Below are 12,483 nucleotides of genomic sequence, written 5' to 3' on the forward strand. Positions count from 1 at the left end.
CTGAAGGACGCTGTCCTCAAATCACTGTGGCCAGCAAGCTCCATGGCAGACGGGTGGGTCCATTTGGAGATGCTGGGGCAAGGGAGAGCTCCAAACAAAATACAGAAATTTACCCCCGAAGTTCCAGAGTCTTCTCTTCCCCTCTAAGGTGCCCTATTCCGGGGCTCCTATATCATCCTGCATCCACCTCAACCTCTTACTCCAGACAACTCGTCCTCTAATTACAAGACCCCAGTCAACACCAGGTGACATGAGGCTTGCGTCTCATTCAGTCTTTGTTCTCCCAAGGCTACGAGCAATACTGGGGACACAGCATGTCTTCAATAATTGTTAAATAATCAGTGGATGGATGGAGTGGATTGCTTAAGGCAGTACTTTCCCCTCTGCTAGCATATTCACGGGTCACTGGCCTGCCCTGGGTTTGTAGATTAGGTATCATAGGATATTGTTGGGTATATCTTAAGGATATCTTGAAAGTGGAAAGTTAAAGTTGCTCAGTCGTGTCTGACTCTTTGTGACCCCACAGCCTATACAGTCCATGGAATTCTTCAGGCCAGAATACTGGAGCGGGCAGCCTTTCCCTTCTCCAGGGGATCTTCCTGACTCAGGAATCGAACTGGGGTCTCCTGCATTTGTAGGCAGATTTTTCACCAACTGAGCCACAAGGGAAGCCCAAGAATACTAGAGTGGGCAGCCTAACCCTTCTCCAGCAGATCTTCCTGACCCAGGAATCAAACCAGGGTCTCCTGCATTGCAGGCAGATTCTTTACCAACTGAGCTACAAGGGAAGCCCTAAGGATATCTTAGAATTTAATATCTCCTGAGGGTATGTTCGTTAAAAAGGGAGCTCTTTTCGGGCTGCTCCGGGTCTTCACGGCTGCGTGGGCTTTCTCTAGTTGCGATGAGTGGGGGCTCCTCTCTAGTTGTGCCACACAAGATTCTTACTGTGGTGGCTTCTCTTGTTGCAGAGCACAGACTCTAAAGCATGGGCTCAGTAGTTGTGGTGCATGGGCTTAGTTGCCCCGTGGCATGTGCGATCTTTCCAGACCAGGGATTGAACCCACATCCTCTGTATTGTCAGGCAGATTCTTAACCATTGGACCACCAAGGAAGTTCCTACAAGGGAATTCTTGATCAGAAAACAGCCTTCACATTCCAAAAGACTCCAGGCCACTGCAGGAGATACTTGGCAGATAGAATGGTCCTTACACCACTAAGCCAATCTCTTTTTGTGATGCTTGCTCTGTTGCACAAAGCAAGAGACAGGGGTTTGAGTCAGGGCTGGGGGCATTATAAACAGGCATAAGGAAACAACTCTGCACCTTATTCAATACACTAGGTTTGACCTGTGCAGCTGTTTCCTTTTCTTTTAAGATTAATAGTATACTTTAACCGAATATACCCAAAATACCATCATTCTAACATATAATCAATATAAAAGTTACCAAAGATATACTTTACATTCCTTTTTCATATGGCCTTCAAAATCAGAGTGTTTCTTTTTCAAAAAGGTGATTTTATTGCAGCCATACCTTTGTAATGCATTTCTGAAATTCCCGAGAGTCCCAAGCTCCAGGAGAGAGTCGTTCCTCTGATTTTATAGCTATTCCTCATTCCAGTGCTTTGTACATGTTATTTTTTTAAATAAAAATGTTTTTACTCGAGTGGGTGACCCACCTGAGTCACTCACTGTACACAGCTCTGAGTGACGTGTTTCCACAACCTCAAATCCACCCTAACTACAAAGGCTTTTCACTACTCAAAACACTGCAAAGTATGCACTGTCAGTGATGCCAAAAATGGGGCCCTTTGAAAGGGACCCCACTTGCTCAGACATGTGAACTCAGAGATGACCGTCAGCCCCACTGGAGCCAGGGGCTGTCGACAGAGAGCAGGGCAAAGGCCAGCTGGGGAAACCCAAGGGAGAGCCCCTGTCTCCTCTTTCTCCTAAACCACCATGGCCCTGTCATGCTGAGTGAAGTGAGTTAGACTGAGGAGACATGTTGTATGCCATCCCTCACAAGCGGAATCCAGAAAGAAATGACAGAAATGAACTTATTTACTAATGCAAAGCAGAAACCGCCTCACAGACTGAGACGACGAGCTTACGGTTGCCTGGAGGAAGAATGGGGAGAAGAGCTAGTCAGGGAGTATGGGATCAACACGCACACTCTGCTGTATTTAAAATGGATAACCAGCAAGGTCCTATCTGCTCAATGTTCCGTGGCAGCCTGGATGAGAGGGGAGTTTGGGGGAGAATGGATACGTGTATATATATGACTCAGCCACCATGCTGTACACCTGAAACTATCACAACATTGCTAATCAGCAGGCTATAACTCAATGCAAAATGAAAGCAAAAAAAAAAAATGTGTTAAATATATATGAAAAATAAATAAATCAATCACCATGGCCACATCCTCCCATGTGTACAGCAAGACAATCTGCAGGAAAAAATGTAATGCAAGCGAGTTATCAGTGCCAAATTTCTGACCCTGAGACTCCCTTTTCTCTGAAATTTTCAAAAGAGGCTATTTGAAGAGCTAAGCTCCTTCCTCTTCTATACTCGCAATGCCTTGAACTTCACTGACACAGTGATTCATTGTAAGTGGACTTCTGTTCCAAGTTTTGCAACTGGAGAGAACACAATACTGAGGAGGAAAATAGTCTATTTGAAGGAAAGAAGAAAAATCTCCAGCCTTGAAACTGAAGCAACTTCCCGTGAAATAGTTTGGCTCTAGGACTTTAGGATTCAAAAGTAGAGTAGTAAAAGGACAACCTTAAATACAGATATCCTCAAATGGCTTACACGTGTTCATTTTCCCACAGATTAATAGTAGCATAACAGTTAGCTTTAAGAGTTAAACTTTAAAAAGTTATGTGATCAGGTGATTTTCTAAAAACACACAGACCCCATGTGCTGTGGAAGATGCTGCTGTTAATTGTGATGGCCAAGTCTCATTTCTCCTTTGAAGATGTTTAAAAACTGTTCTTCCAAATAATGTGAGTTATAGCAAAAAAAAAAAAAAAGTGCACGTTTGTTTGTTATTCTAAAAAAATAGAATCTACTAATTTAGGCGACTTTTTTTTTCAGTTCATAGTGGAATTTCAAGTATCTGCAAAATAAACCTTAGTGACTCCCAACCAGCCTCCTTTACATGTTGAAAGATGATTGTTTCATAAGACATATGAATGTAAAATATGAATACAATTTGATCAGAAGTCAGAAAAATGCTTTACATTACACATACAAGCAGGTTAATACAAAGAGAAAAAGAATATCCAGACCAGTAGGAATAAGTAGAGTGGCTATGCCTGAGTAATAATTTTTATTTTGAGCTCCTTGGGAAGACTTCTGTAACTCACATAAATTAAGATTTATATAAGTTACATAAAAGTAAGTATTATACAAGTTACATAATTCCTCTAATGAGAAAAATACTAGTTCCTCAGAGTCAACAGTTTTCTTGGCATTGTATTCTAAACGAAACGTATCCCCTGAACCTTATATGGGCGACAGTGAACCACATGTGTCCTACAACAAATGCAGAAACAGCTTTCTTGTGGCAAAAACTGAGATTAACTTTCTCAACAAAGTCTATGATATAAAACAAAACATCATTAGGACTCTACAAAGAGGTGGGTAAATGAAACCTTTCTTTCATCTAGGTTTGCATGTTTTTAGAAAAGCTCTTCCTTCCTGGAAGCAGAGGCAGTCCCAGCTTTACCTGGGTGGGGAGGAAGAGACCAATGTTTACCAAAAAGATCTCGTCTAGAGCCACCTCCTCAATCCACGTCACCCTGTTTAATCACATAACCAACCAAGAATGAAGGTACAGTGAACCCATCTCATCAAAGAGGGAACTGAGACTCAGAGAAGCTAAACTGGTCAAGATCACACAAGTTGGATGCAGAAGAGGCAGGATTTGGACTCAAGTGTGGCTGAATCCAATTCCCCTCTCACTGGCCCTCCTGCCTCCCTGTCAGTGCCCGTGTTAGGTCCAGAGCCGGACAGTGTAGGATGCAGAAAAATGAGGAGCTGGCTCCGCTGTCCTCGAGATACTTAGAATCAGACTTCCCTGGTGGCCCAGTAGTTAAGAATCTGCCTGCCAGTGCAGAAGACACGGGTTCAATCCCTGGGCCGGGAAGACTCCACATGCCGTGGGGCAACTAAGCCCCAGTGAGCCACAATTACTGAGTCCACGTGCCACAACTACTGAAGCACACGTGCCCTAGAGCCTGTGCTCTGCAAGAGAAGCCATCACAATGAGAAGCCTGCACACCACAGCCATAGAACAGCCCCACGATTAGGGAAAGCAGCAACAGAGGCCCAGCACAGCTGCAGAAAATTTCGTTTACTTATTTAAAAAATACAAAAAGACAACAATCATCTAGTTGGATTTGACAATCCATAACATGGTGTACTCGATGTATTAATAATCAACTAAATAGCTTGGAGTTCATAATAGCTACAAACCTGGTGGCAAACTGTAGATTTTGAACAAAGTATAAGATATGATAGTTCAACACATTTGATGAAAAATCTTCACTATGTCAGGTATCAATTCAATGAGTCTCCCCTTCAAATCATTGATAGAGTTGCTGGCTTTTACGTTGAAAATGATGGTTATGCTGTAAAATACAACATTCCCAGTAAAATACAACATTATCAAAATATTACTAGAAATTGATCAAATTTTTTTAAAAAGCTACACATTATGTTTCTATATATTCTATATAAAGGAGTATGGTTGAGCAGATAATGATGAAATACGTGTGTAAGCATCACCTTAACAATCCCCACTCTCATAGAAAAAGTGTCACACGAATTGGTATCCAGTCATGTATCACACTGATCTTATCCATTGAGCTTAAATGTCAGGCCTGCTGTGAAGGATACCCTAGCAGAGTTTTAAAGTTCATGTCCAAAACTCTCTGACTTCCTCTGGTTATCTCTAAGTTGGCTGAGAATTTCATGACCACCAAGCTGGGACTGGAGTCAAAAAAGCCAAGAAAGGCCAGGTGAAACCCAGGCCAACTTTTGCTGGTGAGTGCAAGGAAAAATAATTATAAATCTTATTCTTCCCCCTCCCTTCCCTGGGCTCTGTCTCCAAAACCACCTCTTAAAAAAGGAATGTTCTGAGGCAAGAGAACACAACTGTTACCTTTGAATTTGTAGATGCTTTTTGTTTTTGAGTTTTGGGCAGTGTGGCATGCAGGATCTTAGCTTCCCAACCAGGGATCGAACCTGTGCCCCCTGCAGTGGAAGCACAGATTCTTAACCACTGGACTGCCAGGGAAACCCCTATAAATCCTCTTAAATTGTAAATAATTGACGATGATCTTATTAGACCGTGACCATCGTGATGGGGGCTTTCCAGGTGGCGCTAATGGTAAAGAACCCGCCTGCCGATGCAGGAGACGTTAGAGACTTAGGTTCAATCTCTGGGTAGGGAAGATCCCCTGGAGGAGGGCATGGCAGCCCACTCCAGTATTCTTGCCTGGAGAATCCCATGGACAGAGGAGCCTGGTGGGCTACAGTCCATGGGGTCGCAAAGAGTCAGATATGACTGAGGCGACTTGGCACACACGCACCACTGTGATGGGTGAGCTGTTTGTGCATTTCTCAAGGGCTTCGGGTCCAAGAAGACAGTGGAGGAGGATGGAATCTAGCCTGCCCTCCACCTGCCCAGCCACCCACAACTGCTCAGGTCTTTTTCGACCCCATCAACAGGGCATTTTCACAAATTAGCCTGCCTGGCCACAGGCGGTGTGCCCTGAGACGGCGTCTGCCCAGAGTCACAGCCACTGAACAGGCTATCAGTAGCTCTGATGAAAACCATACGCACTGGGCTCCAAGTACCTTCATTTTTCCAAAAGGGGGAGAAAGTGCCAAGTCCCTGTTTAATAGGATCCCAGTCTCATCAGAACATGGCAGCCGTTTTTCCCCGGGTGGCATCAGGAACACACGCTCACCCCCTGTTTGGCACAGAAACCAAATACTCCCGGCTCTCTGTGCATCAGGCCTAATTCTTCCCACTGCCTCAATTATTTCCAGGTTGTTAAGTGGGGCATTTCGAGTGGCTGGTCAGGCGCCTGAGCCCCAGGGGGGTCACTCAGTGCTGTGGGGAAGCAAGCCACTAAATATGCCTCTGGAATATTTTAGTCACTTCAAGAAAGGTTACGGTTCCAGGGAGTGTCCTGCAACAGCTTTCAAATCTGGCCCATGCTGGGCTCTCATCTGGCAGGTGTCCCCAAGTGATTAGCGGTGACTAATTATGGTTCCCAGTCCTCCTCCAGAGAAAAAACAGAACCAATGTACTGAGTAAAATGATAGGCACTGCCTTTTTACAATTTAAACATTCTTGAAAACAACAAGCAAATCTGTCAAAGTCACCAAGGATGACACACGAGAAATGGTGAGACTCCTAAGGATTCCTTGAATATCCGGTATCTAATATAACAATTTTCTACTTTAATATTTAAAATTAATGCTTGGTTATCTCTTTCCCACCCTTAGGTCACAACAGTTCACTTAATTTCTTTCAAGCTATATTCAGCAACACAAACTATAGTAAATTATTATCCGATTGTTCATCCTTTGCTACATATCCTTAGCATGAGCGTTTCTTTTTTTTCAATCAGCTTTAAACTATCCCAATAACAAGTTTCCCAAGGTCTTCTAAAGCACTGGATTTCTTCTTTCCTTGCTGCCTTTTCTCTTTTCTTATTTCTCCCTTTTCTTTTCTAGGAGTCATTATGGAAATAAACGTGTTTAAGATTTTTTTACTCTCTTGGCTTACTGAATAGGTCATGGTGCATGCTAAGTCATTTCAGTCATGTCCGACTCTTTGCGACCTAGAGACTCCTGCCAGGCTCCTCTGTCCATGGGATTCTCCAGGCAATACTGGAGAATTCTCCAAGAACCCCTCTTCCGGGGGATCTTCCTGCCTCAGGGATCAAACTCACGTCTCCTATGTCTCCTGCATTGGCAGGTGGGTTCTTTACCACTAGTGCCACCTGGAAAGCCCACTAAATAGGTCAGTTGCCTCTAAAAGCTTAAAATACCATAAACTGACAAAACAGGCTTATTCATATATGTCATATCTTGACTGTAAAAGTGATATGGACTCAATGCACTGACATTTAATTTGCATCTTGCTATGAAATCACTTGAGATCTCTGTCTTACATGCTTTGACTTGAACGTTGTGCTGATGAATGGCCAACTTTATTTCTAGAACTGATGTTTCTCAATGCATGGTGGATAATGAACTAGACTTAAATGTTCAGAGGCCTCACTCAGCTCTTTGCTGTTTCTCTAATTAATGAGCCCATCCTGGCTAATTCATCCCTCTATACCTTCATTTAGTCCCCACTGAAGTGGAGGTCCAACTCAGTACTTACTGAGCACCTATGATGCCTGAGACCCAGCAAGGTGATGGAAATACAACTAGGAAGTTTACAAATTTTGACTGCCTTCTAGAACTTCACAGTATAGAGAAGAAAAATCCAAATGAAGAGAAGCAAAACATGTGGGAGCTGCCATTACTATTATCATTATTACTATTATTAAACTAAACAAGGGCTTCCCAGGCGGCGCTTGGGTAAAGGACCTGCCTGCCAGACATAAGAGACATAAGTTCAACCCCTGGGTGGGGAAGATCCCCTGAAGGAAGGCATGGCAACCCACTCCAGTATTCTTTCCTGGAGAACCCAATGGACAGAAGAGCCTGGAGGGCTGTAGTCCATAAAGTCACAAAGAGTCAGACACGACTGAAGCAACTTAGCGCACAGGCGTGCAAACTGAATGAGCCCATTCTGTCCTCAATATGCCCTTTATCTCTAATCAACCCAAGCATCTCATTACGGGGAAAAATATTTAATTGTCCTTGTTTATGACAGTCCAGATTTCAGTGATACATTCATTCTTCTTGGTGAACATGGGCTGTGGGTGCATTTTTATATAGTTTACAGGTCCACAACTCACTCTCTGAAATTCTTAGGACCCGCTATGTTTGAAATTCAGAATTAAGGGATTTAGAACACAAAGTGGCATGCATGCCTCACATTATGTAATGATCCATCAAGTCGGGGGGCAGTCCCCGTTGCTTAAAGACAGGAATATTTTTGCAAAGAGATGGATGAATATTCACACTAGAAGAAGCTTCTCATCAATCTTGGTTAGATTCTGAATGATTTAGGTCAAGTGAGATTTCACCTTAAAATGGGTTATGAAGTCTCAATTTCCAGAGCATTTCAAATTTGGGTACTGCAGATAAAGAGATCGTGGGCCTGCAGCTGTAAAGTACAATGGGAACATTTCCATACCCTTACAGACTAAAGGCAAATCCTATGTGGGAATCAAATAAAAATTGAAAATCAACAGATTCACCTTCCAAAATCCTTGAGGGTGACCTCACAACGCTGCCAGGGTTGACTAGGTCATTGCGTCCTCAGCTGAGCTCTACTGGTGTATTCTATTAGTGGTGATGCTGAATGAAAGATATACATCTTTGAACCTAGAATCACTCCAGCCACCCTCAAGGCACTGAGATGCTCCATTTATGAGAAGCAAGAAGCCTAACAGCCATAGCACCAGGCCTCTGATCTATGCCCTTTCTGGTAGGATATCGTCTTTAAGTAGTTGGAAGAAATGCTCGTTTTTTAAAAAGCAAAACAAAACATAACCAAAACAACAAGAAAATCTTGTGTGCATGTGCACGCATGCGTATATAGGGCAGTGAGTACAGTTGAAAATACGTATTAAACGTTCTTTTGGTTTTAGCATCACTAGATTGATTATGCTTGTTTTCTTATTTGAATTGTTTGCTTTGGTAGACTTGAAGTTCATTGAGTCTATGTGCACCACTGCGTCCCCAAAGCCAAGCATCGTACCTGTTTTCAAGAAATATTTGTGTATGAAGAGGCAGTGTCACATAATGTTTAACAGCACAGACTCTGTAGGTTTGAATTCTTGCTCTGCCACTCCAGCTGTGAAATCATGGGCAACCTCTCTGGGCTTCAGGGCCCTCATCTGAAAAATGAGGATAATCATATTTGCAGTATCAACCTAGGTGGACTCAGCTATATTCTAACAACAAACCCCCAAATCTCAGTGGCTTCACGCAACAAAGGCTTTTCTTGTTGATGCTGTCACTCTGGACGTCTATCCCAAGGGCACCCAGGACCCTGCCCTGGGTCATCCTTGTCCTCAGTCCACAAACCAGACTGCCTGAAAAGGCATGCCTGGCACAATGCCAACTACCTGAGCAGAGTGAAAAGATCATTCTTCAAACACTGGTGATTAAAGGCCTCACACGGAAGTGGCACAGATCAGTTCTGCTTATACGCTGGGTAGAACTAGCTAGAGTGGTACAGGGAACACAACCCCACCACGTACCCAGGAGGTGGAAAGGCAGAAAGACACCACCCTTCTAGGGTAGTCATGTTGATTAACAGGCTTGATGTCTAGAAAGCAAGGGGCTCAGAAGAGTACCGAGCCCCTTGCTTCATGCTATGTAAGGCTTCCTACTGATACTATTATTGTTGTTACTGAACTAAATGAATTCAAAATTTTTGGAGGCCAATAACAACTCACCTTTCAGGCTTCCCCTTAATAAACTGAATCTGGCTAAGAATTTTATGGTGGTTGGTGCACTGTTCCCCTTTAGCTACCAATGAGTGCCAACGTCCCATGGAGCAGAGCCTTACCTATCTTGAGCACAGACACACAGCAGCCTGCAGGGTGCCCCTCCAGCCTCATCTGTCTTAAGATGACTGGTGCAGCCCAGTTGTATCCAGAAAGGCAAGCCAGGGGAAAATGCCAAAGGTTAACGACCCCTGATAACTTATAGGTATTGCCTGCTGTGACAATCCCAGATCTAAATGTGTTTGATACAAAAATATTTATGCTGCAAGCTGTAGCATGCAAACAGCAATCTGCCGTTATTGGTTTCAGATGCCAATTTCCTCCAGCTCTGGTTCTCCTTTGTGTTATATAAACAAATCCCAACCATCTGGACCACAACGAACCACACTGAGGTATGTGCTCGCTTCTCGCAGAAGCAGCAAATCAAAATACAATCTCACAGAATTCTGCCTAACAGAAAATTGGAGTCAACATCATGGCCTCATGAAGTTGTTTGAAAAGAAAAATGTTCTGTAGATGTCAGAACTTAGGATTCAAATAGGTTGGCAGAAATGAGCATATCAGAACATGTATCACGCTGATAAGCAGAAGCACCATAACCAGAAGATCATCTCCTATGGTGTTACCTATATTAAGAGCGGGCCGAGTCAGTGTTTCCAAACTAAACCAAAAAGGAAAAAGGCTTAGGAAAAGTGTCTGACAAATGGGAAAATAAAGATTACTGCCAAGACTTAATCATAATAGTCAGAAAGCAAGAGCCTTAATTCCCACCAAGCTAAGGAAATTAAAATGTATGCTTTATAATAATTGTAGCAAACAAGCTAACCTTGTTTTCTTGATACGAATCAAGAAACAATGAATCGAAAGTAGATATGCTGGGACTTCCCTGGTGGTCCATTGGTTAAGATTTCACCTTTCAGTGCAGAGGATGTAGGTTCGATCCCTGGTCAGGGAGCTAAGACCCCTCATGCCTCTTATCCAGAAACCAAAACATAAAACAGAAGCAATATTGTAATAAATTCAATAAAGACTTCTAAAAAATGGTCCACATTTAAAAATATACAGATCCTTTTTAAAAAAGTAGGCTTGCCAAAAAAAGAAAGAACTTCACCAGAACAAGTTAACATCTACCCACTTGGATCTCTGAGATGAAAACCAAGCATCATTTCTGATATCTTATCTCTCTGATAATTGCAGGCTCCTGAAGGCTTTTTCCCAAAGCCAAATAATTTAGACAATCCCCATGGCCTTACCCACAGGCAGATACAAGAGCTAGAAAGCTTTCTTGATTTTTTTCCCTCTCCTTAAAATTATCTCCCCTAATAGTGCCCCCAATGTCCACCCTTTGGAAAAGATTACCATCATTAGAATTCCTGGCTCAGATTCATGAACTTTGAACACGGTGGGAAGGATATTCTGAGAGAATGACGTACAGGACAAGTGAGTTTTATTAAGATAGTGGGTGAAAAAGTGGAGGTAAAGAGAAGAACAGAAAAGTCTAGAATGAGAAGGAAAACATGTGGGAGTAAAATTGGGAGGCGTGAGGCTCCTCAAACATTTTATTTCCCTGTAGTCGCAGTGATCATGCCTCTGTTATCCATTTATTTGTATCTGATTATCTTGCTTTGGCACCCTAAACTCTGATCATATAATTAAATAAAAACTGAATCTGGATCACATTATTTGACGTCCCAGAGACTCTCCATGAATAGGAGCTATAAAAATTGCACCAAAATGGAAGACTTCCTGTCTCATTTAATAAGTTTAATTATGTAGACATTGGCCAATTAGAAAATTCGCCTCCTTAGCTATAAAAATGTGAGCTACATCATTTGAAACTTATTCCATGGAACTATATCATACTGATTTCACCTCAATATTTTAGCAAGGTCATTTTAAAGCCCAATCCTATTTGTTAAACTGCAGTGTACCAACTTCATATACAAATTAAATGAGAATATTTAGTAATCCATTATTCAATCACAGATCAGAATATCAAAATAGATGTGGGCAGATTCCCGTGAACTCTCCCCAAGTCTCCGTCTTTCTATGTAACTAATTCTGGTTTGGCTGATCGGTCATTCTTGAACCCTTGAATGAGATTGGCTCTTTCCTAAATCTTTTTTTTTTTAACTGATCGAAAAGTATTTTATCAAGAAAGAGTCAAAACCCTCATTAAACCTCTAAGGAAGATCCTTCTGATCGTTGATACTTAAATAGATGACAGAACAAGAAAATACAGACCTTTGTTCATAGTTAATGTCAGGTAGATTTCAGGGGGCGATGACCTGCTCTGAATTAAACAATAATCTGTGTTATAACCTGGTTATAAGCCAAGAGCAAAATTTACAGTTTCTTTCAAAGAGGATATATGCCATTTTCTTACTTCAAATAGTCTGGTGATCATAGCTCTGGATGTTCTAACCACATATAATTCCTTGGACTTCAGGCTGTTTTTAGCTCATCATTTCAACTGCTCAACTATAAAATAATATCATTATAAAACTATCTTTATACAGCTTGAAATAATTCCTAATTCTCTGAGCTATCAGGATTGCTTACAAAACCAATAAAATCCAGAACAAAAACTTCTAGTAACCGTGTTCAGGAAACAGAGATTGGACTTCAGCAGTTGGCAAAAACAGCTCAAGTTTATGAAATGGCAATCATAAATCCTACCCTTAATCTCACACAGAACCATACTGTAGTTCAGAAAAAAAAGACCCTTTCCTCCCCTCAAAATATTGGCCATGATTTACAACATAGCCTAAAAGTGGATATTTACAACTAGAAATCCACACTCACAAGGTAAGGTTTGATCCATTCAGACTC

The 12,483-nt window shown here is 42.1% G+C and overlaps 1 protein-coding gene across 1 annotated transcript in view; it reads right to left on the minus strand.

Moving 5' to 3' along the window:
• Positions 1 to 12,483, minus strand: part of RCAN2 (regulator of calcineurin 2) — a 275,904-nt gene that overhangs the window by 212,269 nt on the left and 51,152 nt on the right. The window lies entirely within an intron of this gene.

This window comes from Ovis canadensis, chromosome 20 (genome assembly GCF_042477335.2).
Source record: "Ovis canadensis isolate MfBH-ARS-UI-01 breed Bighorn chromosome 20, ARS-UI_OviCan_v2, whole genome shotgun sequence".
Lineage (NCBI taxonomy): Eukaryota > Metazoa > Chordata > Mammalia > Artiodactyla > Bovidae > Ovis > Ovis canadensis.